The sequence below is a fragment of the Accipiter gentilis genome, chromosome Z, assembly GCF_929443795.1.
Source record: "Accipiter gentilis chromosome Z, bAccGen1.1, whole genome shotgun sequence".
NCBI classification, from domain to species: Eukaryota; Metazoa; Chordata; class Aves; order Accipitriformes; family Accipitridae; genus Astur; species Astur gentilis.
In genome coordinates, this window is record NC_064919.1 from 12,251,037 (window position 1) to 12,277,879 (window position 26,843).

The 26,843-nt window shown below is 45.9% G+C and overlaps 1 protein-coding gene across 1 annotated transcript in view; it reads right to left on the minus strand.

Annotated features, from left to right (window-relative positions):
- The window catches only part of KIAA1958 (KIAA1958 ortholog), a 77,612-nt gene extending 56,642 nt beyond the window's left edge, over positions 1-20,970 (minus strand). The window contains exon 1 of the mRNA XM_049796138.1: positions 20,900-20,970. The gene's annotated coding sequence lies outside the window, so the exon portion shown is untranslated. The remainder of the gene's footprint in view (positions 1-20,899) is intronic.
- Positions 20,971-26,843: the final 5,873 nt, after the last annotated feature.

The following is a 26,843-nucleotide window of genomic DNA, read 5'->3' on the forward strand; positions in this document are numbered from 1 at the left end:
TGACAGTGACAGGGAACTCTGCATTCAGCCAACACCTTAATAATTAAACAGCTCTGCTGAAACAGTGCCAGGGTAAAGACCCGGTATTCACAGCGCCTCCACGAGCCTGGTCAACATAACTGTTGACAGCAACGTCAGCGTAAATATGATGGTGACATCAATGTACACCACTATACCATGCAACCAATGGGACAGCTCAGAGGAATACTTGAGAAGATGCCTGTGCATTAGGATTAGTAAAACACGGCAGGGAGTTTTAACTGTAGCCTCCAGTCAATTTTGGCCATCTCTCATATTTTACTAGTGAAGGACATTTTTAAAGACTGAACACATTTTCTGGTAAATCATTTCTGAAAAGTGTATCAACAATAAGATTTTAAAGTGCTACCAGGGAGCTTATGTATTGTGGCTTGGTTATTTTGTGTTTTTTTATGAAAATTTGTTCCAAAATTGCATCTTTCTTCATATCATTTCTCAGGATGATCTGAATATAAAACCGCACTATATCAAAGATGCTAGCATTTGCCTCACCTTGCAGTTCACAATCATTCTTTAATGGAGAAATTGCACCACGTTTGGAAAAATCTTTAAAATACATGATTTCCTGAGTTTACAATGAAGTTTACAATGAAGCCTCTCTAATTTTAGAATTACAATGAGGAGAATGAAACACCACAGCCTGAAGGCAAGATGTTTTTCCTGGCCTTTCATTTTCCTAGAAACTGTATTAAGAGAAAGTCTGCATGTAATTTACTAAAAAGAAAACAGGAATATTAATGTTGACTTGCACACAAATTATGAAGACCAAACTCTCCCATATTCTTGGTGGAAAACCAATGCCTTCAGTTCCAGCCCAGACAACGTAACGATACTGTGCTATTCCTCACAAGCAAATGCAAGCAGCTTCTGTTGATGACTTTACTGTGCCAGATTTGGTTTGTGTTTTTTATTTGTAGGATTTCTCTCACTTCAGGACTTTTCTAAGCAAGGGGAAATTGGAATAGTGTAGCTATGGTAATACTGAAAACATTCATTATTTGGCTAAACAGTGCCAGTGAAACCACACTATTAACAATCCACACAAGTCAAGAGGGGTGTTTTCTGTAGAAAATCAGAACAATCACAGGAACCCAGCATTTCTGTGTGAGGATGAAATTCCACTTTCTATACTAGAATGTAAGGGTTTAGGTTTTCCCCCCCTTTTTTTTTTTTAAACACAGAGATGGTTTGGGATGTTAAATGATTTTCCAAGGGCTTAATTCTCAGCAAGAAAAACATTCTGAAACTGTCTTTACAATGCACTTTTTGAAGTATCAACAATTATCCTTATCATTAAACTACTGGTATCAGACTGAGGTCCTGCCCTGCAGTTGCTTTTTAAAATCTACTAAAAAAACCCAAAACAACAAAACTTGGAGAAAAGAGTTGCAAGAAAGAACAGACTTGAAAAAAATACAAGAGACATAAAGACAGCAGATTATTCCATGAACAGGCTTGTATCCAACTATGCATAACAGATCACATGCAGCTAAGTCCCTAATAAAGTTCCTAGACAAGACTTCGACATGATGTAGAAAAAGCAGTTATATGAAAGCTGCCCTAGAGATGAGCCAGTAAAAGAAAGGATTTTCATTCAAATGTAAGCCAGTCAGAAATCCTGTAGTCAACAGCCAGTGGAAGAAAAAATTAGAAATGCTGCACCCAACTATGTGCCAATTTTTCTATTGTCCCTGGAAACATTTCTAGCTGTGTGCCTCTAACATAATATAATTGATCAATTCAGATTATCCTAAAATTTAAACCAAGGTTTAAAACAGATGACATTTTAAGATTACGGAGATGGGTTCCCTGAAAGTGCCCAAAGAGACTGAAGTCTCATGATGCTGTACCTACATACAGGTGAGGAGTTGGTGGCAACTCCACATGGCAAGCAGCCTGACCCGCTGTTGCTCTTGATGGAGAAAGCGGGGAGGGAGCCACAGTGAGACGCAGAGATCTCGGGGACAGAGATCGACCTAGGCCTACCTAGGCTGTGCTGCGTGGCATTCCAAAGCCTGCCACAGTGTGAGTTCAGTGGGAATGCAGCTACAGAGGCTTAAATGTATGTACATGGAGAAGGTCCCTTTGACCACGGCTGTCTCAGTCAACCCGGGCCCCAGTTCTTAGGGGCATTTATGTAATCAAAAGGATGGACAAGCACTGGGTGGGATTTTCAGAGTCTCTGCAGGCATGTAAACTTCTGTAAAATCTGACCCTGAGTGTCTAAAAACCTGACAAAGCTTTAGCCAGGCAAGTTCCAAAGCTTTGGCCAAAACAGCTAAATTTGTGTTCTCAAGCAAGCACCGTTGTTACTAACATCAGTGCAAGATTTGGCATGCACAACATGGAGATTTAGGGATGGAGCATGATTAAGAAACAGAGAGGAAAACCCAGAATATTCATGTTTTACATATAGAGGCACTGGCGGCTGGCACACAAAAGATGACTTTGGAAGAAGAGCTCTATCTATCATGTAGGACTCTCAAGAGTCTCAAGAACCCTCACTTATTTCCTCTTGGAAATTCAAAACCAGAAATGTGGCCTTTGGACAACTGGAGTTCAGAACAACATGCTACTTACACTGCTGAATGTTTATATGAAAGTAAGACAATATATCATGCAACCAGTTAAAGGGAAGGGAGTATGTAAGAAAACCCATTAAAATATTGATACATATATTGTTACATTGTTGCATTAAAGTCTGTTCTTGCTATGCTTCATTAGTACTGGATCTATTGCACGAAATAGATGAAGAAATTCCTTCCAAAATTACCTATTTCCTCTCATACTGGTTCATTTCATTATTAGAGTGAGAAATGGCCTTAGACGAAATGCATGCTAGTTAAAACCAGCTGAATAAAAGTAATTACAAGCAGGATAATAATTTATTTTAAGGCACATGATTCAAAAGCACACCACTAACCTCCTTCAAAAAATGCATCCAGATAAACTTCTTAGCCTCTCCAAAGATAACAGAAAAAACCACTTTCAAAATATAAATCTTTCCATCTGTGGTACTCCAGACTTTCTCTTCTCTTGCCAATTAAAAGACAGACAATAAACCAAAATATTTCTTAAAACACAGTAGGTTTCAGAGATACCAGAAGATATTTTACAATATCAACTTGACAGTGTTTCCAACAAATTCTTTCTTGTGGTTGCATTTATTCCAGCCTTTGAATAGAGTTAGTAGAAAATATACAGCCACTGCCCATTCAAAAAAAAAAGAAACCTTTATCCCATAAATATAAGCTGAAGTGTCATTCCAGAGACATTGATACCAACATCTAATTTCTTCTAACTCTCTCCAGATATGAATAACCTACTAGCAATTAATGATAAACACTGGAAAACATGCCAGGAATAACTGAAGATCACAGTCTAGGTAAAACAGAGCTTTCTAACATACATAATTACTAATCCAATTTTTGTAAACATTTTGTGCAAGGACATGCACGTATTAGATACCTATTCATCCACCTGTGTCATGGAGTGTATTTACATTTGAAGTCAGTAAGGTCTCTTACACATAATTGTTTGTGCAGATTCAGCAGACACCTGGACATATCTTGTATGGAGGAATAAAGCAGAACCTAGAAGGGCTATTTTGGAATTATACTGAGGAATGACACAGGCTCTTATTTAGAAATTAGAAACCAAACAAAAAGGAGAAAGGGTGAGAAAGAACATGCTGACATTAATACAGGGGCTAAGTGTATTGAACTGCCCTGACCAGCTTTCTTGAATTTCTGCTGATGCTCTTCCAAAAGGACTTCTTTGGACAGCTTCATCTCCTCTTCTCTCAGAAAAAGTGGCTCCAGTCAGAGCTGCTGATTATTTACTATTTCAGCAAGTCCAAAACAACAAAAAGAAGTCTGTATTGTATATTCTTGTATTAATGCCTTGCACCATTTTTTAGGTGTCTGCAAACATGGCTGGCTTCTTCCAATCACAAACCGTTACCAGTGAGGTAGAGTTGGTGGAGGGAGCGCTGAAAGCTACTACCACCAAACACAGCAGTGATGTTGTTGGTATCCCTCTCTGGATAACACTTATTCTGACTTTGCCAAGGCAAGATGTCCTTTCACCCAGCTACATATTGCAGTATCCGTATTCAATGCTGCAGCAACCTGAGAAAGAAGCCAGAGGGACAATTCAATTCCCACCTGCCTTACACCAGATCTAAGCCTTGAGCTGATTTTCACCCCTGCTTTGCACTGTCAGCATTTCACCTTTACCTCCATGCATCTCAAGAGCCACTGTGCCATGTCAAGGCAGGAGAAAACAAGATCCACCAGATTTGAAGGGCAGTCCCTGTCTTCCACTCCCCACACTTCCAGCTGCCCAACTGCAAGTAAAAACACGCATGCTGGCACCAAAGAGAAGGATGGGAGCACAGATTGGTATTATCACTGAAATCACTGCAAAAGTGACAGTGGCCTGCTATGTTCAGCTTCCTAACCCTACTGATGCTGCCAGTTCAGTCTAAGGTTTCAATAGCATTTGTCTACTGAGATTGCATTGAAGGGTCAGAGCAAGCTGGCACCTCCAGCTGGAGTCCTTTACATGTACAAAGCCAACAACAATGCTGCAAACCAGCCCTTAGCAAAGCAGCCCCCTGCATGGGGACTTCGCTGGTGTGCCAAATGGAAGGGCACATTTCACTGACTGCTGCAGGGGCACAACACACCCCTGTCCTGGCTAGACAAAAGGTTGGAAGGAATTTCTGACCCACACTTTCCTGTAGCAATAGAAAAGGTAATGCTGCCACACTCAACACATGAACACAGGTAGTCCTGCAGGACAGACATACATGTTTTTCTTTACATCATCTACAATACGACAAGCTGATCTCTCTGCAATCACCGTTTGAAACTGTTTTGCTGGAGTGGAAATGCAAGTGCTGAAATGCTGCTTCAGATGGAGCACAAATGCCAGCACTTCCATATCCATGCCTGTTTGTAACCAGATTACAACAGCCAACCTCCATGAAAACAATGGCACTGAAACAAAGAACTCAAAGGCTTTACAAAACACAGAGGACACCTCAGAAGTTTGAGCATCCCAAATTATATTTGCAAAGGGCAAGCTCCATGTTACCAGCTTCATAAAGCCCAGCAGCAGCAGGAGATGAAACTGAACAGCTCTGTTCTCCCTTTGAACATCTTTTGTGTCACTGCTCTTAGATCAGTTAAAAACATAAAGTATGGTCTTCAGTTTGGCCCTCAGAGGAGCAGCCACCTTTGTTAAAATCAGGTTTCATTTCAAGCTGCACCAACATCACACTACAGTGCAGCCTAACCCTACGGTTGCTAAAGCAAGCAAAACACTGAGGGATGTCAGGGGAAATTTAACGTACTTACTGTCTGCCAGATTGGAACAAATGGACGTAGGAATACTTCTAAAACATACGAACAAAAATAAAGCCTTGCAGAGCATTTTAAAAGGCTTGTGTTTAGAATAGCTGTGCAGCATGAGAATGAATCTGCCAAAGACAAAAAGGCAAGAAATTAAAATCTCTTGGCTGTACGCTTTTGAAAGATGACAGATAGGGAAAGGGCAGTCAAAAGATTTCTCTCTCTGCAGACAGCTGTGCAAGTTAAACATTTCATAGCTAAGAGCACTGTGTTTGGTAACTAGCCATTAAAAAAAAGTTATTTAAAGGTAAGGCTTCTGGTTGCTCACATTTGGAGTCCAATTCAATGGACAGAGCAAGAAGGGTGGGGTGGGGCAGGGGGAAGAAGAGCAGGATCCGGGACAAATACATCATTTGGCAGGCAGTATTTGTTCTGTGCCAGCAACTAGAAGGGACACTTGAGCCAACCCTGCGAAGACACAACACATGCAGAAGAAACGCTCTCTCCCATTGACCTCCAATGCATGGAGACCATTCAGGCCAGTGGCAAGGGGTGAGAGAGTGAGACAGCACCAGGGACTACCTCGCCACTAAGCAGTCAGTGCTCGGTGAGAATGACCTGCTCACCTGGGCGGCTACAAACATGGGGTGTTCATCACTGGAACACGGTGCAGATCTGAACCACAGCGACAGCTGCACAACATCCGATGTTGGGCTCAGCTAGAGTGGAATCCTTCAGGGCTCCCTGTTTTGGTGTCGTTCTGTATTTATTAGTTTCATGCTTTAAAAACAACCAGCTCACTTCTGCTACCTATGGAATATTTTTAATTCCAGTAATGTACAATGTCTTTGACACCAGTAGTTAACATTAGGAAAAGACTGACTTTAGAGATGAATGTCAGCAAAAAGCCCCCCCAAACCAAAACACACATATATTTTAAATGAATGTCCATGAAGAACACAAGTGGTAATGTTATCACTGGACTACACTGTTCAGTGAAACAGAGCAACACTGTCACCTGCCTCTGCTTTAAGAAGTGCTTCCACAGAATATTAAAGACCAACTTTAACAATTACTATTGAGAAATTCACTCTTTACCCAACTGTCTAACTCAAATACTCACTGCCAGTTTCAGCAAGGCTCACATATGCCTGTAGCTTTATTAATCCCTCCTCATAGCATCTGACTGCTCCAACAATGCTTGTAGATCTACTATTAGGCATAAAGCCACAGAGAAATATGTGAGATGTCTAGGCCCGTCCACAAAGACTGGTGGAAGGTAAGGCGAAGGTTTCATGCCTGGCTCAACTTCATCAGCTCCATGCAGCCCCTGCACCTTCACGGCACACGCTGCTGCCATGCATGTCACAGCCAAGTGGGATCCCCGGTTGCCAGTCATATGCGAGATCCTGAGCGATGCTCACAGTAAGGGCAGTCACTTCATTTTCCTTGTGTCTCCTCCCTTCACGCCACACTAAACTCCTTTACCACTAAGGTTGCAAGATGTATCTCACTAGTGCGATAATGTGCAGAGTCCTGAAAGGGTGCAGGGGGGCGGGGCAGATTTTGGTCAGGGTGGAGCAGCATCTGCCCTCTGTGCCAAGCAGCAGAGACGGAGCAGTTGGGAGCACTCGGTGAGCAGTGCATGCACAGACGCCTGTAAATTTAAATTCACAATGCTTGTAAATCTTCTCAAACCACCCTTACCACAGAAAATCAAGGATTGCCCTTTGGCAGTTTCTAGACAACCTTCTCTATTAACGGTGAAGAAGAAGCTGGCAACAAGACAGGCCACAGGTTTCATTTACAGCAGCAAAAGTTCCTGAAAAACTGCTCTCCCCAGGAGACTGCAACTTCCCACTCCCTGCCCACTCAATCTCCAGCATGCACTGCAGAGGCCTTTATGAACACAAAACAAGCCAGAATAAAACAGGATTTTGTCAGAACAAACACTGTGTCTTGCCCCAGGGTATGCACAGTCATTCTGTCTGTCTGCCCAGGTTACTCCATGCTCCCCTAGCATAACGAGCAAATGCATCCCATAAGGAAGATCAACAAAACTTTCCCTTTCTGTCAGCAAAATGCAGGCATATTGCTTTGCACAGGCAAGCCTGGTGGCTTGCATGCTGCAGGTGCAGTGGAGCGCACGAGGTGCACATGCGCCACACACAGCAAGCTGCATTTCCTGATGAGCATCAGGCAGCACCAGAAAGCTCTTCCATTCCCCATTTTTTGTCTTTTTGCTGCATAGCTGTAGTCCCTTTCCCCTCAAGGTATCACTGGCTAAGGTATCATCCCCAAAAGACACTGTTGAATATTGTTCCCTCCTTATCAGAAAAACCTGTTGTTTTGACCCTGTCTGTGGGGAAAGGTATTTTGTGTCTCACTTCTACCATACTCCCAGCCCTTGCTGATGTGAGAGCCAAGAGAGCAACAGGAGCAGGTTACTGCTAAACTGCCAGGACAGGTCATGGAGCTGTCCAGGTGCAGGTTGGATTGCAACTGTTCATTCATGTCTTCCCTCCTTTATCCCTTGTTACTGCATGTGTGTCCTCCACAACACAGCTCAGCAGCATCAATCCAGTGGAGCTCATCCTGCTCCTGACCTTGGGCATCACCTGGCAGCCAACTGTGATGGCTCAGGCACTCATTAAGATCACAAACCATTCTTGAACCTTCTTTCTTGAGCGCTTTTCCCCTCCACCTGGAGATGTGCAGGTGTCATCAGGGTTGCAGCACATGACACCCCTCAGGGGATCTGTGCATTTACCGAAACACATTGCTCATTATTGTTGCCCACCTCTTGCACACACTTACCTCTCAAAAGAAGTAATTTTCGCATGACTTTGGAGAAGGCCCTAACTGTTCTTGGTGGTGCAGGTGAGAGGGTAGAGGTTATTCTCCCCATTTTGTGCCCCTCTGACCTGTTAGACCACCTGACCTGCAGTCCCCATTCCTCAGGGATAGGATCACTGGTTTTGCGCTCTGGAAACAACTCTGATTTTGGAGTGATGGGGTGGCAGCAACAAACAGGATGGTTTGCTTTAATTATAAACCTGATACTACTGTGCTAGCTGAAAATCCAGCCATATGATTAGGAAAAAACCCTAAGAAACAGAGATCTTGTTCTTGCATCCAGCCTTGGGGAAGGTGGTCTGTTCAAACAGAAACCTTTCCAAACTCCGGGCCATGCAGCAGGACTGCACAGCTCGAGCCCAACGCTGCAACGTCCTTCTTTCATCCTCGAGCTCGTCCCTTCGCAGGCAGGAAGGAAAATCACTGCAGCTGTCAGCACTCTTGGGAAGAGCAAGGCAACCCTGGCTTATCACCCCAGAGGTGTTTCTCATCCTAGAGCACAGTCAGGAGCTCAGTGGTCTCTGACTGCACACGATGCGCTTTAGCAACAAAATACCCTTTAGCCCAGGTCTCTCCGACGCAGTTTCTCCTTCTGTAAAATGGGAGCCACATTTCTCTAGTGCAAAGGGTAGCATGCTGCGGACAGCCCAGGTGGCCCTCCTTGGGGTCTTCGGGAGCAGCTGGATTGAGAGCAGACAGGATGAAGGCAGACTATTGCTGACCGCACCATTTCAGAGGGAACTGTAGTCTCCTACCTAGCGAATCTGATTCAAAACTTGGTTTTCCCTTGAGATATTTATGCCAAAATACGGTTAAGTTCTTTCTGGAAGCAGCTGTTCTCCGTTATGTGGCTTTTGAGGCAAACTCAAGGTGAGAGTCCTACCTCATGTCCCACCTGAACAGCACCGAGGAACATAACCACCAGGTTATCTGATGCACTAGGTAGTTTCTTTCATCAGTTTATTTCCTACTTCAACAGCTGGAAACATCCATGCATTTCTTGTGTTGTCTTCTTCCTTCTCTCATTCTCTGTCTAAGGATATTACTGACATCTATCTCTTCAGAGCACTCAGGCAAAGTGCCTTCTCAAAACTTGAGACTTTCTTCCCCTTCACAGTATATTCCGATACTGAACTATCCCCAAATTGTCTGCCTGCAGTCTCCTACCCTCAGAGCACAGGAATATCGGTTTCTTACAACAGTTGATCATAACTGCTGCTTTTCACTGTCTTGAGTTAAAATACTGGGACCGCTGCACACTAGCAGGCAACTACTAACGCAAATCTTGATTTTTAATGACCAAACTACAGCCTTAGCAAAGGAAGCAAATTACCCAGAAAAGCACTAGCAAAGTAGTTCTTCATAAAATAAAAGCTTTTCTGAGGCAACTCTTGTACAGAAAGTCCAGACAGCACCAGCTTACGCCTTCCACATGCAGACATGGTATCTGATCCCAGGCAGATGGTGGTAGTATCAGGTGTCTGCTGTACACTTCTATCAGATACAATAAATAATACACAACTAATGCAAAATATCAGTTTCATTCTGTTCCTACTTACTTGAGACTGCACTGCATGTATTACCTTATCTCTAGCTGAATGCAACACATCTGCCCAAACCCATCACTGAAGACTGAATTAAATTTCCTTGGCAGTAATATTATTATATATGCAGCATGTTTATCTAGTGCTGTCTTTTCTATTTTCTATCTTAAGTGTCTTGAAAATGTAAAAGCAATTCAATTTGCCGCCTACTCAAATACCTTCTACCAAACAATCTAATGGGTCAAACCATGTGAAAAATTGTAATGCTGTCTTCTTCTGTCAGCCCCCTGAAACCAGCAAAAAAAAAACCCCACACAACAAAACCAAGCCATTGTTTCTCAAATAGCATGTCATATCAGCAGAAGTTTTACTTCTATATCCTTCTGATTTTCTTATAGTATAATTACAAATACAGCAGAAGTGATACACTTCTATTATTTTTGAGAAAGTATCTTGCACAGGCAGAGCATGATTAAAAGTAGTGCAGCACTTAAATGCTACCAGATAGGATCGCTCTTGTACAACAGTCATGCGGGAAAACTGCTAGACCCCTGACGGCTGTGAGTGTCTTTCAAAGGAGTCATTAAATAGAGAGGAAAGGTGAATGAAGCAGATGAAAATGACCTATATGACTTAATTTACTTGACCTTCAATGAAGCTTCAACAAGATACCTCATGCCTTAGAGAGCAGGTATTAATTCATGTAAAAGCTGTATGAAACGGCAACAGCAGACTTCCCCACTGCATGAGAAGGACCTTGCTGGCAGAGGGCTCTGGCATTAAGTGATGGGGGCCTGGGTCCAACTGTCCCAGTCCCCAGCTGGCTGGGAGGAGGCTTTTACACCAGGCTGCACTGCAGACCTCTGCTTAACCCAGCCCCAGAAGCGTATGTCCTGGGACATCAGCCCTGGACAAAAAGCCCATGCAAGACTGCAGGAAACTCACCACACCTCCAAACTGCACACTCTGCAAGATGGAAACCCCACACAAAACCCAGAGGAATAGTAGGTTCATCCACACAAAAGCCCTGGTCCCTCTGCGCAGCCAGGATGTCCCCACTTATTGCCCTCCCCAAGGCTACCAAAGGCTGCCTTAATTTGACAGGAAGATTTGTACAGCACCGACAAGGCAACCAGGTGTGTCCTTCAAGCCTTGCTACTGACTTGCCAACCCAATTCCAAAACCCTGACAATGGCATCTGTGGGGTCAGGGCAAAATTACATTTGAGCAAAGACTCCAGCTCCCTCCTCCACAGGGGAGTCCCAAAAGCCACATGCAGATGCTCCTCCATCTCCTCACCGCGAGGCACAATGAAGTCCCTCCTGATGAATGACCTGGAGCAGGAAAGGGAATATGCACTGGTCATCCCAGTTTCTTCTGAAAAACTACAGTCTGCCAAAAAAAACCAAGAGAGGAAAAAAAAGACTGTCAACTCCCTTGGAACATGTGAATGAAGATCACTGCCCAGTGGCCATCAGCAGCGGAAAAAGGGACATTTGATGAAAAGAATGGAGAAGATATAATATTACAAATTTACCCCAGCTGTGCCCGTGGGAACAAGAAAGCCTGTCTCCCAACACTGCACAGCATAGGCAAGTAGTGGAATTCGCCAGGTGGAGGCAGCCAAGCAAAGACACCAAACAGCTGGGTCTAGATATGTTTGCTCAGACTTTCCGCTTTTTAATTGTGCTAGGACAGTGGTAGTGCATCAGTAGTACTGAAGTAAAACACAGAGCAATCTGCTCTGCTCTCATCCTGTTAAAAAGCATATTCCTCATGCCCAGTGTGAATCTCTCAGCCATGGGCAGGGCCCCAACATCAGGGTAGGGCCACAAGAGCAACTGCTGCAATGAGGAAAATCATCATCTTCCACTGAAGGAGAAAGAGCGACTTCTCCTCCACAAGAAAAATAAATCACTGAGCCCAAAGGGCAAGCCCTGAGATTTTAAAGTACACATACACATGCTGGATTCATACCTCATTGTTTCATAAAACCTGCTGAAGTGGTTCCAGGGTTTTACTTCCCCCATCTTAATCTTCACAGTATTATCCGATGTAAATACTTCTGCACCGGTTAAATGGTCTGTAAACTAAGCTAATCAAACACAGCTGAACAGTTTAATCAGTATCTAGGAGGTCAGCAGAGGTGAAGACAGTTTTAGAGATGCCTGACTGGAAAGAGGTCACTTAGCTTTACAGAGTTAACTATCCAACAGGAAAGTATTGAATGTTAACACACACACGCAAAAAAATTAAATTGCAATGGTTAATAGTGCATATCTTTGCTATATGGCTCCAAGCCGCTATTTCTCCTTGACTCCTGGCTAGACCAAAGCAAATTTTAACCATCTTTATGAGACTGTTCAAATGCATACAGCAAACACAGTGCATTAAAGCAGATGCAGCATATTGAAGAGAGCTCAATTAAAGTGTGGAATGTTTCTTGCAAATAAAGGGCCGGGTGGATAACCACCCTCCATATAAATTGCCTGATGCTTTATTCCAGTAATGCTCCTCTATCTTGCAGAGCTGTTCCAAAACACAACTTATTTATGATGCTCAGTATAATGTATTCTCTTGCAATCCAAAAGAAATTGTAAATCCAAATTTACAAATGTTTAATTTTTTTTCTCTGCCAGACGGCCTGTTTTTTTCATGCATGTGAATGCATTACTAAGAAGGGCTGCTGTACATTTCCATACTGAAATCAGGCTCATTATTTTGGAATAGATTATCTAACCAGCCAAAAAAGCTAGCTGAAAGAAAAACATATTCACAGACAATTTGGGCAAAAATACAGGAAAAAAAATACATGGAACTTAATGATCTACTAAAATTTGCAAGCATTAATTGACTAGTGCTTCTGTTTCTGGGAGGATCACTCACCTGTGTTTTGCTGGATTGCACCATAATGTCTAATATGTTATTAGACTGAGACCTTAGGGTATTTACAGTAAGCAAGTAACTGTGACCAGGGTAAGACAAGGGAAAAAACAATCTACATACTGTGGATTTATATATATTGCGTATATAATTTTCTGGCTTTCTTCACTCACCCCCACAATAACTATCTTCTCTCCCTCAAATCAAGACAGATTTGTAAAATCTAAATGTCTGACCCAGCTCTCCTCAGACAAAAAAATCTTTATCAGTCACCAGTATTTCAATCAAATCACACTGCCGGTTCAGCAAACACTCAGCACTGTGCCCGATTTTTAGGCTGACGCCAGGCACCAGGTCAGACAAAGTGGGTGGAGTCCTGCATTGCTTGTTTAATTCAGAATATTCAGATCAGTGAAATGAGCTATTTACGGGGTTCTTAGCTATATCCTGCTATGAAGTGAAGCTGTGTAGAGAAAACAGGATTTAACTGAAAGAGGTTTTTGACAAAAGTGATTTGCATGAGGGTTTTTTGCATGTCTTGACTTGGGGGCACAAATTTTAAACCTGTAAGGAGAATCTACATTGAAACGTAACTTGAAATCTAGAAAATTTTGAAATTATCAACCTGCTGGTAGGTATTTAATGTTCATTCGATATAATGACAACACTTCTTTTTAACTGGTTTAGTTCCACAACAGTTACCTGTGTTTTTGAAAATCAGAGATGGAAATGTTAAACCTGAATGGTTTAAAATTAAGTCATCAACACTCATCAAGTCTGCTAAAATTACTAGGATTCATACATTTGGCACAGACCATGCCAAGCACTTTACAGAACAGTTTCAATTGTAGTCTACTGGTTGCACAATAAACATTTGCCTCTTGGGTGTAAAAAATTTAATGCTGAGTCTGTGAGAGCTCAGTTATTTAAAAGGCACCCTTGATTTTTTAGTTACAGATAATAGGGTTAAAATATACTTTAACTAAGAAAGAAAGAAGAAAAAAAAAAATGCAGACATGGGTTTTCCCCTAACAGAGCTTTAAAAAATCCCAGTATGAAATCTAAATTTCAGACACGAAATACTCATTTTCTTAGTTAAACACAAAAAAAGAAGACTCTATAAAAAAGCTTCCAGTTACAATAAAATCTGAGCAGATATTTAACCTCACAGTGTAGAGCGGCATGACCTGGCATGACTATGGACTGCTGTAGGGGGACAACGCACGGGATGGAGAACAGAAAATGTTCCACTGAATGAGTACCTCGACATCTTCTGTGCGAAACTTGCTCAACGGTAAGGATCAAAATCTCACAGATTAAAAAAAAAAGTGTCAGCTTCTACATTTTGAGAATAGTTCATTAATTTTGTTCCATCCTGCAATCTTTTGCAAATTCTAAGCTATGACATTTGGAGTGCTACCAGCTAAAATATGCTGGCTCCTTATGGTGTGTTGCAGTGGATTTTGCACACTATCAGAGGGCGACGAGGGTTTTCTCTACAGCTTCAGGAAAACACTTAGCAAAGAACATAAATAAATCCTCTCCCTTCCTTACCGAGACTGCAGAGACACCAGAATTATAGAAATTACGGTCCGCGGCTTCAGGTTTAAGGAGAGGAGACAAACAGAGAAGTTAAGAAAACACAGCGATGCCAAGTGCATACCAAAAGCTCATCTTTCCCTAATGTCAGCTGTCATTCTGGAAACTCGCTGTGCACAACCGCGGAAGCACCTGACTGTAGCCCAGCTCAGGTGTAAACACTGTACTAGCATGCTGTTCAAAAAAGGGAGGAGGTTTCTAACTGTTCAAGCGCTTTCCTGCACCAGGACTACTTCTAGGGAGATATCGGTACTGCGACAAGGACAAAGCTGAAGACATGCCAATTGAAATGCGTTTCCATTTCCCCACAGCGTTTTCCTCTTCATGCCACTGACACCCCTCCGTGCACCTGTTCACACATCACACCAGGTCAGGATGCTCTACGTTATGAGGTTGTGCTTTGCAGTCACTTACCACTTCAGATAGGCACCCTTTCTCTACCACCCCCACCCCTTTCCTATTAAAAAAATTGAGTTTCTGGTTGTCTTTCTTCAGCCCTGTTGGGAAATGACCATTATACTCTTGTTCTAGAGAAAAACTCCCTACAGGCAAGGGGTTTAATCATGAAAGAAAAATCACTACAAATTGGGGCTCCTCCTCAGCAGACTCACAGTTCCTCTCTCCCTGCTGACAGACACTCATTTAACCTGGTTGTGAGGACTTCCCACGGCAGCATCCTCACAGGTTATCCCAGAGCTTCGTGAGCCTTCTTAGACAGCACATTCTGATGCCTAGCCCTGACTTTCCCTCCTACCAAAAATTATTGTTTCTTGTCCTACCCACCTTTGCCACGGAGCAAAGTTACTACCTTCCCCTTTGCAGAGCATTTTTTTTTTTTTTTTTTGCTAAAAAAAAAAAAAAAAAAAAAAAATTTGGCCTTTAAATTGCTACCCAGCTTGTAATTTCAGCATTTCCCTAATCCTACCACTGAGCAGGACCCTGCATGTCATCTCCAGCCCAGATCTCCAACCTGTCGAGACGATTTTGAAATCTGATTCTGTGTTCCCATGTCTTTGCGGCTCCTTCCGGCCCCGTGCTCCGCGCAGGTGCAATACGGAGGCAGGTGCATTATTCCTTCCACTGTATAATTCGGGAAAGCACTGGATAGGAGCAGGAGCAGGACGGATCCCAGCAGAACCACAGCTCCCTCACGCCGTAAGTCAGGTACCTTCTCTGTGAGACCTATCTTTTCTCTCTCATCTGACTGCAGAATAGAGTATGTATAATAATAATAATATATAATAATAAACAACATATACACTGTATTAATATATTACATTATAATATATTAAATAATATAGAATGCATAATAACACAATATCAACATAAGTTCTATTATCTATATGTAGTACAAATATTATATAAGTACATTACATATATATTTATAAATAAGCGTAACTGTATCTTTGTATATTATTCATATTTATATATGATACACCTTTACATAATTATAAGAGCAGTTATTTTGGGTCACTACTGGGCAAACTGTTAAGTGATTACACAAAACAGCTTGTAAACCACAGCCCTTGACGGTGCGGAAATTTACACCCACAAAATAAATGGCTGGGTTCAGCAGAGGCATATTAGAAACTCTGCTTTTTTGTTGGGGGGTGTGTGCAGGGGCAGGGGATGGCATTTGACACTGGCAGCCGAAACAGCAGAACCCAACAACAGCTTTTAACAACTGCAGCTCCCTTGTTCGCAGGCCAGCACACCTCCACACAGGGGAAAACACTGCTTTAAAATGCTGCTACTCGAAAACTAGATATGACGATCAGCGATCAGGAGCCCAAATACAGCGTGGTGTCTGGCTGTTAGCCATTTCACAGCTTTCCACTGGAACTTTCCCGTGAAGACAGATTTCCAACCCGCCACTTGTTCTAGTTAGTTTTATTCTGTTTGCCACACCAATCGGCAATCTCCAAGGCAGGATGGGTTAATAGGCAGCGAAGTACCACAGGTCATTTAGAGGCTGCTTCTGGCAGGGCAAAGAAAGAATTTCAGTGCAAACTACTAGACCATCAGTGGTTTTTCTTTCCTCCAGCCTTAGACCATGGCAGGATAGCCACCGAAATTTGAAATTACTAAATTCAGTTGCTGCCAGCTTTACACATACTTTGAGTAAAACTGCTACAGAGGATAATTACATCATGCATACCTTTCTGGTCTATTTCTTTCATCAAGATGCAGCTGTTCATAGGTGAAGGGACTAATCAATAAAGCTTTCAAACTATAGTGTTGGTGATTCAAGAAAAGAAAACTACTTCTCATCTAGTCCAGTTGCCAAAGCTAAGCAACATGGTCTTCTGGATGTTTGGCCACTGCTATATATTTTTAAAAAACATTTTGGAGGGGGGGGTTTGCCTGATTGTCCACACTGGCCAAAGACACTCCCTTTACTGAAGATCACAGAGGAAATTAGAAGGGCAGACCGCACAAAAAAGGGTGGGAAAATTAATGAAATAAACAAAGCTGGAGAGAAGAAGGGAGAGGCATCTCTTCCTTCCCCTTACCTCTTCCAGTTATCTTAGGTATTATTTATAAACCATGTAAGTAAAATATTTCAGGTACAATGACTGGTTTTAGAAAATAATTACTGTGAACACTTGCAGTGGAAATAAGAAATTGCAGAAGGTCACAGTGCTCACTCTGTGAACACCATTAAACTAATCCTGTGATTTTGCACTTACAGGAAAACTTTTGTTCCTGTAACTTTTCACAGGACTAAAACCCTAAGATGCCTGGGTCCAACAGGACTCATGTGATGTCTCTGAGCTAACATCAGTGAAGTGAGCAAAAGTTTTCAAACCCTTCCTGTTGCTAAAGAGTAAGTAAGAAAAGGGAATGGAGCAATACGAAGGAACTCTCCAACAATACAAGGACTGTGATAAAAACTGGCAGACCAGAAAGTGTGGAAAACACCTCTAATTGAGAATAGCCCCCAGATGATGCAAAATAACTTACTTCTTTGCACATGTATCAGTCAGCCACAGAAGAGGTACACAAAGCTCAAACTAAACCAAGAGCTGTGATGGGTCCTTTTCACCATAACCTTCTCAGAAGAAAACACAATACTGAAAGTTATCTGCTTATATCCCATCCATGTATGTATGACTGAGGCTAAATTACAACACATTCTCACTCTGCTGAAGGCATCTGTTCTTTTATTTCTGTTTCCATTTTGACTGCTTGAGTTCAGACAGTCATATGAACAAGACCTTTTATTTACTTCAGGGCCCAGAATTACCAAACCAGAAAAACACAGACAATCAGTGGCCAGCCAAAGATCTCATTAGGGAATCTGTGTGCTGTACTCGTTACCACGGAAACGAGAGGGCTGGCATGCTGTAATTTCTGTCTTGCAAGAGAATTCACCAACACTGCCAGTAAATAAAGTTCATAAATCAACAGATCTGAGCCAAGGTCAAGTAACTGAAGATGAAGCAGTCGTGCTCCACGGGTCTTTCTTCATTATTAATAGTAGTAAGGTATAAGTCTTTTAAGTTCCTTTGAGCTGTTATGCAGATCCATCACAGAAACATTTGACTCAAACTAACACTCCTTTTTGAGTACTTTTCACAGAAAAGGAACCAGAAAAGCTGATAGAAATTTGCACTACTTTAAGTCACTAACCTTCCTCTCACCCCATTTTACTTTGCAGAAAGGTGTGCAGCAATAACCTTTGAAAGCAGAGCCTTATGTTCAGCTAGCCACACTTCAATTACCAGATGCATAACAATCCTTGAGAGGACTAATTGCCATATACGTTTCTGTGAAGTGCCTTACAAACAGTAGTTAATTTTCACACCACCTCTGTGAGCTCTGCATGAACGGGTTATCACTCCCAGACATGGAACAACAGTGGCACCATGGAAATGAGCGCCGAGGCTGGGTGGGATTACAGGGCTGCCCACACTTAAGACCTTCAGACCTCTTCTGTCTGCATTTTATAACTAACAGGGAAGGGAGGCAGAGAGGCACAAGGCTGGGAGACTGGAAATACTGAAAGACGGCACTGCTGAAACTCCGAGAGCCTCCGCTGAGCTGGAGTGGGCAGACACGCGACAGCCCGGTCGAATGGGCACCAAGGCGAGGTTCGGTGGCCACGTAATGAAGGTGCATCTGGTGACTCCCAGGTGTGAACTGCCGACGAAGCGAACTGCTACCGCTCTGGGAACTCGGTGACTATAAACCTGTTATCATTGCATGTATGAAACAGAATTGTGCTGTGCTTTTGAAACTTTCATTAAGTTCAGCTGTAGGAAACTTTCTGGTGTAGTACAGAGACTACCAGTGCACAGGTGTTATCAGTACAGGAGCAACATCAATATATCTTTGCTTAAAAAACAAAACAAAACAAAACACCAGCTTGCTAACAACGGCTAGAGAAGTACTTGAGCTGTTAACGGTTCTTCCACAAGTTTTAGGTTAGCCCCTGGAAACCTAGCTATTTTAGCGGAACACAAAGAAGACCTGTGTTACACTCTTGAGAAGAGATACTGGCAACACCAGAAAGAGTAACTCCTCTGCATATCTCTCTCACAACAAGCTTTACACTGCATGCAAGATCATCTATTATCCCCTGAACACCTCCTGTTAACACTTAGTTCACACGGTATCTTTTTGCCAGTTCTCACCTCTTTATTATTCATTTGCGCGCAAGGTTTTTCAACTATCAGGTTGGCTTGTTACTTTACCTATAAAGCACTTCAAAGAGCTGATGAACTTGAGCAGAATGTTGAAAAATAGCTTTCTGCTGAAAGCCAGAGGCGGAGGGAGAAGAGGGGCTGCAGGTATTGCTTAGCCAGGTCGTGTGCCAGGCTCAGCACGGGACGGCAGGTGAGTCCATGAACTGCGTGACTTCCAACTTTGACTTTTATGTGGCTTTAGAAGCCAGCAAAAATAGGTTTAGCCAAGCCTGAAATGACGTTTGAAAAATCAGCCCGAGACAACTGGCAGATCAGGCCCCCAAGGCAATTCTACTCGGCTCCTGGTAACGCCAGTCAGTTGGAAGCAGTATGAACCGATGCACATGTGCTGTGGGGCAGGTGTGCAGCCCCAGTGTGGTGCAGGCTGGGGTTATTAGGTTAATTGCAGTACCACACGAGTACAGTCCTGTCGGTCTGAGCTCTGAATTACATGGAGGGGAGCAGAGGCAGCCGTGGAGGGGGGGAACAGGAACTGGCCACTCCTCACCTGAAAAGACTTTTGGGGGTTACTCTGTTTAAAGAAGAAAAAAGTTAAGAAAAACAAACCAACCTATTCCCTGACCTGAAAAGTTGTCATCCAGAATGTAGCAAAGGGATGTAATCATTGGGTTTATGCGAATTGCCACTGCTGCCAACAAGCACACTAAGGGCTTGGTCCCATTTCTTCTCAAATCAACAGAAAAAAGGAAAAACATTACCGTCCCCGGCAGTTCACAGTCAAGCTTTAGCACCGATTGCCGTTTTAGCGTTGCAGCACCACTTGCAGAGGTTGTCTTTCTGAGAAGGATAGCGGGGCAATGGCGGAGAAGGCAGGCAAAAGCAAACTTCATGGATTAACAATTCAAATATTGAAAGCCAGGCATACGCGAGGACTTCATTTCTACCCGGTGTATTGTTTTGTTTCTATAACAGATCTTCATTCACTCGAATGGAAACAGCTTTACTCTACGTCTAGTACTACTGAATAACCAGCTGCGTTCAGGGGATATTTATAACCATTAACACTATAGATGGAAGGTGAGTTTTAACGTATGTGCCATAGTTATTCCTTTGGCTGGAAAGCGGCTCTCTTTCTGACAGCCGGAATTAAATTGCGGAAGGCTCAATATATCTCTCCACCGTTTTCACTCCTTTTCCTTTACACTTAACCATCTTTTCCAAGCTTGTTTCACAGTTTTCTGGCTTCCCTTATTGCTCCTGCCTCATCTCCGTGACAAGCCAAGTTTGCGAGGGGCTGCCTTTCCCAGCACGCACCCCCCTGCCTGCTCGGGCTGGGGGCGACGGGGACCCCCGGCCCTCCCCTGCCCTCCTGAGGGAGGGGGGGAGGGCTGAACCCCTCAGGGCGGAGGGGGCAAAGCACACCGCCAGGCACTGCCCCTCTGCCCCCCCCCCCCTCGCCGCTCGGTGCAGCTGCCAGACCCCCGGGTCCCCAAAACACTGCCCTCCCCGGCCGCCCCCTCCCAGCTCTATTTCAGCCCATTGCGGGGGGGGTGGGGGGAGGTACACACGGTACAGGAAGGCTCGCTTTTCTTTGGGCAAGAGGATGCAACGGGGGGTGGGGGGGGGTCACCCCGGTCTCTACGTTGTGCCAAACCCCGACCCCCTCGGCACTCCTGCCCCCCCCCGCTGCACGGGGGTGCGCACCTACCCCTCCCACTGCACACTGCCCCGCGGAAAAGGGGGGGGGGGCGGTTGGGGGGGGGGGGGGGGGGCTCTGTGTCGGCCCGGCGAACCTTCCCGGAGAGCCCTCCGCTGCGCACAAAGAGAGATACGGGGAATATCGCCCGCCCCCCCCCCCCCCCCCCCCCCGGCGGGCAGCGCTGGATGCGCGCACACGCACACACACACACACACGCACACACACGCGCGCACACGCGCGCACACACACGGTGCAGCCGGGCGGGTCACGTACCTGCAGGTGCCTGTCCGCGGGAGCGTGGGGCGGGGAGGCTGTGCAATATCGCCTGTATTGCATGGGGGGGGGGTTACTGTGATATTGCTCGGGGGCTGGGGAGGGGGTGCTGCTCTGCTCCCTCCGCCCTCCTCCTCCTCCTCCTCCTCCGCCCCCCCGCTCCCCCCCCCCCCCCCCCCACCGCGTGTGTGTGTGTGTGTGTGCGTGTGCGCTGGCACTCCGCGCCGGAGGAGGCAGCGACGGCCTCCGGCTCCTGTCAGCTACCGGAAACCGGCGCCTGGTCACACTCACCGCAGGAAGTGTGCAATGGCACACCCGCGCACGCCGCCCCGCACACCGGCCCCCCCCAACACCACCCCCCGCCGCCGCCGGCCGCCCCCCGCGCTGGGCCCGCAGCCGGGGCGGGGGAGCGCGGCCGGACCGCCGCCGGAGGGGGGAACGCGGCTCCCGGGGCGGCCGGGACACACACACACACACACACACACACGGGACGGGACACAGGCAGCAGCGCCTCCGCGTCTGGCACAAGGCGGGGGGGGGGGGGGGAACAAAAACCCAAAAAAACCACGGGGGGGAGGGGGGGCGTGATCGGCGCGCACCTCTGCGTGGGCACAGGCGGATAGGGTCGGCCCGTCCGCCTCGCCGCGGGCAGGAGGGTTTGCCTGGAAGAAGGAGGAGAGAAACGCACCTGGGACCGGGGCTGTCTCGCCCACACCAAGGAGCACACGCTCGGCTGACAGAAAACAGCGTAACTCCGGTTATTCCCGTGGAGATCTGTTGGCGTGACACCGGCCGAGTTACTGCAAGTGGCCGCGTCCAAACCACTGCTCCCCGGCTGTTCCGAGCGGGTGCAGAGGGGCACAATTTACTGTCAATTTCACTTTTTTGCGTGAGGTCGTAGGTACGGCACCCTGCGTTCGTTTCGTGTGGCCTATATAGGTACGCACGCACACATATATGTGCGCCCCTCATAGGTCTGTCTATATGGCAATAAAAATTGCAATTTACCTGTTGTAAAAACTGCAACTTTCTCCTTTTGTCCGCAGCTACAGACCTCAACAGCAACATTACTCATACAGGATTTTTTTGCGGTTAATCAGGGGAGGGCTCACCGTGTGCTTGCAGCTTTTTCTCCGGGTGTTGGTTGGTTCTCCCACAATAAGCAAGGCACATGCCAAAGCAAACTCTGCTCACCTCCTCAGTTGGGCGTTTTTCCCTGCCTTGTTGCATCACTCCAGAAGGAGACAGGCCTGGCTGCTGCTGCTGGGAGAGTATCAGCCTTCCGCGCCGGCTGCTTCATGCCCCAGAGGTTTCCTTTCCTCATCTTCCTTATGCCAACATTTGCAAAACTTGAATGGGCTAACACATGCTGCTAGCTATGATGGCAACAATGCTTACGCAAGAGTATAATGGAGGCAATCTGGAAGTGTGTTTGTGCCAAAAGCAATGCTCTTTCCGGGTTTGCCTGTGATGCAGCAGGCGAATTTGGTAGCAGCGTTAGCCTTGCCTGGGGAAGATTGCCGTCCCTTCTGCTCTTGTTATTTTCGGTAAGTCGTCATTGTCATGTCACTGCAACTCAGCAGAGGTCTTTAATACTTTAAAATTAAGGGTTCAGTGTTAGGCTCCTAAAGACGGAGAGCCCTAAATGGAAGACCTAATTACTGCAGGGAGTAAAGGGAGAGTCTGCCTCCGTCCATGACGATCAAACACATGACACCCTGCTCCCACATCTTCCCACTTTTAGTTCAGGGGCCTGGAGTCAAAGCACTGGCAACACTGAGGACAAGGCCACCACTTCCTCGGACTCTGCTGCGTCCACAGCCTCCCGGGGGCTGGGATGGGCTGCTCTTCAGGCATATGCCCCCACACCGCTCCTTGGGGCACCAAAGACACGTCCTGGGCAGAGGCTGCACGGGTTGTACGGTTCAAACCAGTGCTCTCTTTGCCTCCAAAGTGGAGCTGCTGAGCTCTCTTTTCGAGATCAAATAGTTCATTTTCACAAATTATGTCAATAAGGAATTTCTGAAGAGGAGAAACGACTTCTAACGAATACTCTGCATTTCTGGAGGCCTTAAAACCAGGCACGTCATGTGCAGTCAGGCAACGTAAAGGGCTTGCTCGTCACTGACGGTCTTCAGTCTTGTTGATTGTGTCCTTTCTGCGGCGGAGGAGCTCGCTCTGCTGTCCAAAACTTCTGTGTAAACTCGTGAATTGCACATGAACTTGCTTTTTGCAGTTGACTTTGCAGAGCACTTGGAAGCAGTCCGCAAGCCACAGTTTGAAAGCCATTACCTGTCTTAACTTACATGGCTCCTTCATTCTCATTTCTGACCCCTCCTTCCTTTCTGCAGACTCCTTTGCATTTTTTCTTTGCCTTTCTCTTTTTCTTTCACAGTCTTCTGTGGCAACAGGACAAAGTAGCCTCCAAACCTGCCCTCCCCCAACCTTCTCCCCCCGCCTCCTTCTACTCCTTCACTTCTTCATTGTTAGGAGCAGCCCCAGGTTGGTGCTGTGTCTGCACTCATTAACTAAAAAGAGGGTTTGAAAACGCCTCTCAAACCTCTGACGTGGTTGCTTGGCTTATTGTGCCCTATTATCATCACAGCATTGTACACAGGGCTGTAATTGCATCAGAGGTTTCTGATTCATATCATATGCACTGCCAGAGCGCTCAGGTAGCCTAGTAATGTCACCAGCACTTCAGCAAAGAACTGCAGTTTTAGATGGACTCATTTTAGCTCCCGTATTAGTAACTGCACTGGAAGGGCAGCGACCAGTGTGTGCCCATGTTCCCATGAAAGCAGGGTTTTCTCCATGAAGGAGAGCTGCCGGTGTTGACTTGACAGGACTGTGCTGGCTGCTGCAGGGTGGGTGGATGGACAGACTGCTCTGTTGCTACACGGCCGACGGACCACCATGGTGAGGTGGCGTTTCTCCTCCTATTCCTCACTTGGTATAAAACACATCGAGGCAGATCTCTGACTGTTGGCACAGATGCCTGCCAGAGGTGCTAAGCATCTCTTCATAGATGGTCTGCATGCTTGGCTGAGACAGCAGGATCCTGTCATTGATGTGGTGGGCTGAGGAAAAAGGTATATCACATCGTCAGCCCAGACCTAACATAGACTTTCTTCTATGACCTCGGGCAACTCACTAACTCTGTTTACCCATTTATGCTATGACCATTTATCAGCCCTATCGGGTTGTGTGACAAGGAAGAATTTGCTCATTCCAGGCCCCAGTGCCAGGAAAACTACTGCTCATGGTGTGCAAGAGAGAGCTCATGCTCTCCCCTCCTGAGCCACTGGGCAGCCTGCTGGATTACTCGCCATCCCATTAACACCAATGCCACCAGTAGGCCAAAACCAGTGGGCAAAGGCAAAAGCCTCCCAGATCCCACAAGAACTGAGTCTTCTGCAGGGAAAGACTGGCTGGGCCGGTAGGCTGTGAAATAGGACGTACAAGTTGCCGAACAGGAGGGAAAGGAATCGCTGCCCTCCTGTTCGGCAACACCTGCCTGTCTTCTTGAGAGAGGTCCCGCAGTCCTGGCGAGTCACAGCTACATCAAATCACAGGTGCCTCCACCTCACAGACAACACGTGGACACTGAGTGACCACCTGGCTTCGTTATGAACCCGCTCAGCTTCCCCAGCATCCCTCCAGCACTATGTCTTTCAAGCAGTAACGTAGTGGAGCTTGGCTTTTCCCAGGGAGGTCCTCTGTGAGAAGAGACGGGTACCAACTCACATCAGTGGCGTGGGCAAGGGCCTGTTTCCCATTTGTGCAGGACCGGCAGGTGAGCTGGGAGTCGTGCTGAGAGGTTTGTTTCTGCTGTCCCACTCCGTCCTGCATTTGACCCAGGCAGCAAGGAAGCAATGAATGAGTCACGTCCCTACCATCTGTGCTCCGGCCATGCTTGCTCGCTCCTGCCCAGTTGAGCAGGTTGTGCCAGCAGGCATATACGCTTTTCATCAGCCCCCACCAGCGGTCATGAGCCTGACCCTGTGCCAGAAGCTTGGCCAGCTGCAAGACAAAGGCGAAACAGCAGCCCTGTGAAATCCCCCAGCTCTCCCAGAAGGAGGGAAGCTGCTTTGGAAGGTGCTGAGCAGGCTGGGAGGGAGACAGGGGCAATCAGAAGATACATCTGTTTTTAGGAGAAGGTCAGCCATATGCTAAGGACCTACCACAAGAGCAGCTGGGATGAGAGTGAAGGACGAGAAAGACCAAGAATGATGCTTTTGACCACACGTAGGTTTTAATCAGGACTGGCTGCATCATAGGAAGAGGGGCAGGATCGGGCCACTGCCATACCAGGCTTTTGCATCACTTCACCGATGGTTCCCATTGGCATGTCTCCTCCGAGGCCTGCTGATCACGGCTGGCGTCAGCCAAATGCAGATCATGAACTGGTGTCTTATCACAATAGGAATACCCTGCTGTGTTTTTGAAAGGTATGTTCCTCAGAGGAACGTGTGCCCAATCAAACTAGCTCCTGCACTGCAAGAAGTTAAGCTAGAACCACTTTTGAGTCAGGAAAAGTTCCTTGTACAGCCAGTAGCTTGCTGAGAAAGGCAGCCCCTTGAGACAGCAGTGTGAGTTAAAAGAAATGTCTTCACTTTTAGACTGCATTTGCTGTGACCCAAGCAAGATTTGACTCCATCAGTCAGCTGGAGCATGGAAAGAGTAGTATCTGGGAGGTCCCAGAAGTTCTCAGAAGAGCTGCAGCGCCTGGCAGAACCTGGTGGTTGTCCCACACCACCTCCTCTGTACCACTGTGAGGGGAGCCTGTTTCAGGCAGCCTTCCAGCATGCAGGCAGGCAGCTGGATCTTCACTGGACTGCCTCCAGTCACGTCAAAGATAGAAGCATGGAAAAGCCAGGGACCCAGCTTCCCACCCCAAATGTCCGTGTGTCAGTCTGGAGCGCTCCTGCAGTCCCCTCTCAGAGGACTAAACACGCGTTAGACCCGCTCAGCCTTTGCTCACACGCTTCTCTGGATGAAAGGGCTCGGTGAGAGACAGGCGCCTGCAAGTCAGTAGTGATGGGTTGGACAGGGGGTGGGCTCCCTGGTGGGACATCAGTGCTTTGGAAGGGCAGAGCAAGAGGTGGATCTGCAGGACAGGTACAGCTTCCAGATACCCAGCCATGAGGACTGGAAGTCAAGGACAGCAAGGTGGGTGGCAGTTTCCTCCCCAACCACAGGAAGACAAGCAGTCTGCCTTGCAGACAACCGGTGTGACGAGTGGAGGGGGGGGTATTACAACACTCCCCCGCGACGCTGGGAGGGAGTAAGAAGGCTGAGTCCCTCTCTCATGGCCTGTGCAGAGGGCTTTTTATCCCAGTGTTTTCAGTAATAGTGTAACAGAGCTACACGGGTGCAGGCAGGACCAGAATAAAAACCATCAAGCAGGCTGAGAGAGCACCTCTGTGGACACTGGCTGTCTGGCACTGTCAGGGAGTAAAGCACGGGACAGGACAGGGATGCTCCTATTGGGAAGTTCCTTGGAAAACCGCTAACAAAGAGAACAGAATATAGCAGTAAATAAGATGTTTGTTGGGGTCTTTTTTAGGTTTCCTATAGAAAACATTGGAAATTTAATGTTTGAAAGGTCAGTTCATTTACCAAAGCATGACAAAGCAACATCACAACACGACCCATTAGCTTAAGAGTGATCCTTAAAGAGGAAGAGCAACTAGGCAACTTCTCCCTCACACCCCCACACCTTCCCTATATGTAAGGAAAGTTCTTAAAAGCAGAGTCTGTGAAGCATCATATCTATATTCCTGGCACATCTGCAGTTAAATACAGTATTTCAAATCAAAGCACTGCCAGTTAATTTACCCTTCACTTACCTGCCAGTCCAAAAATTACTTGTAGGGGCACTGCATGTTGCTGTAAGATTTCTGTCACTTCTGGAGATGATTTCAGAACAAATTCACCTTTG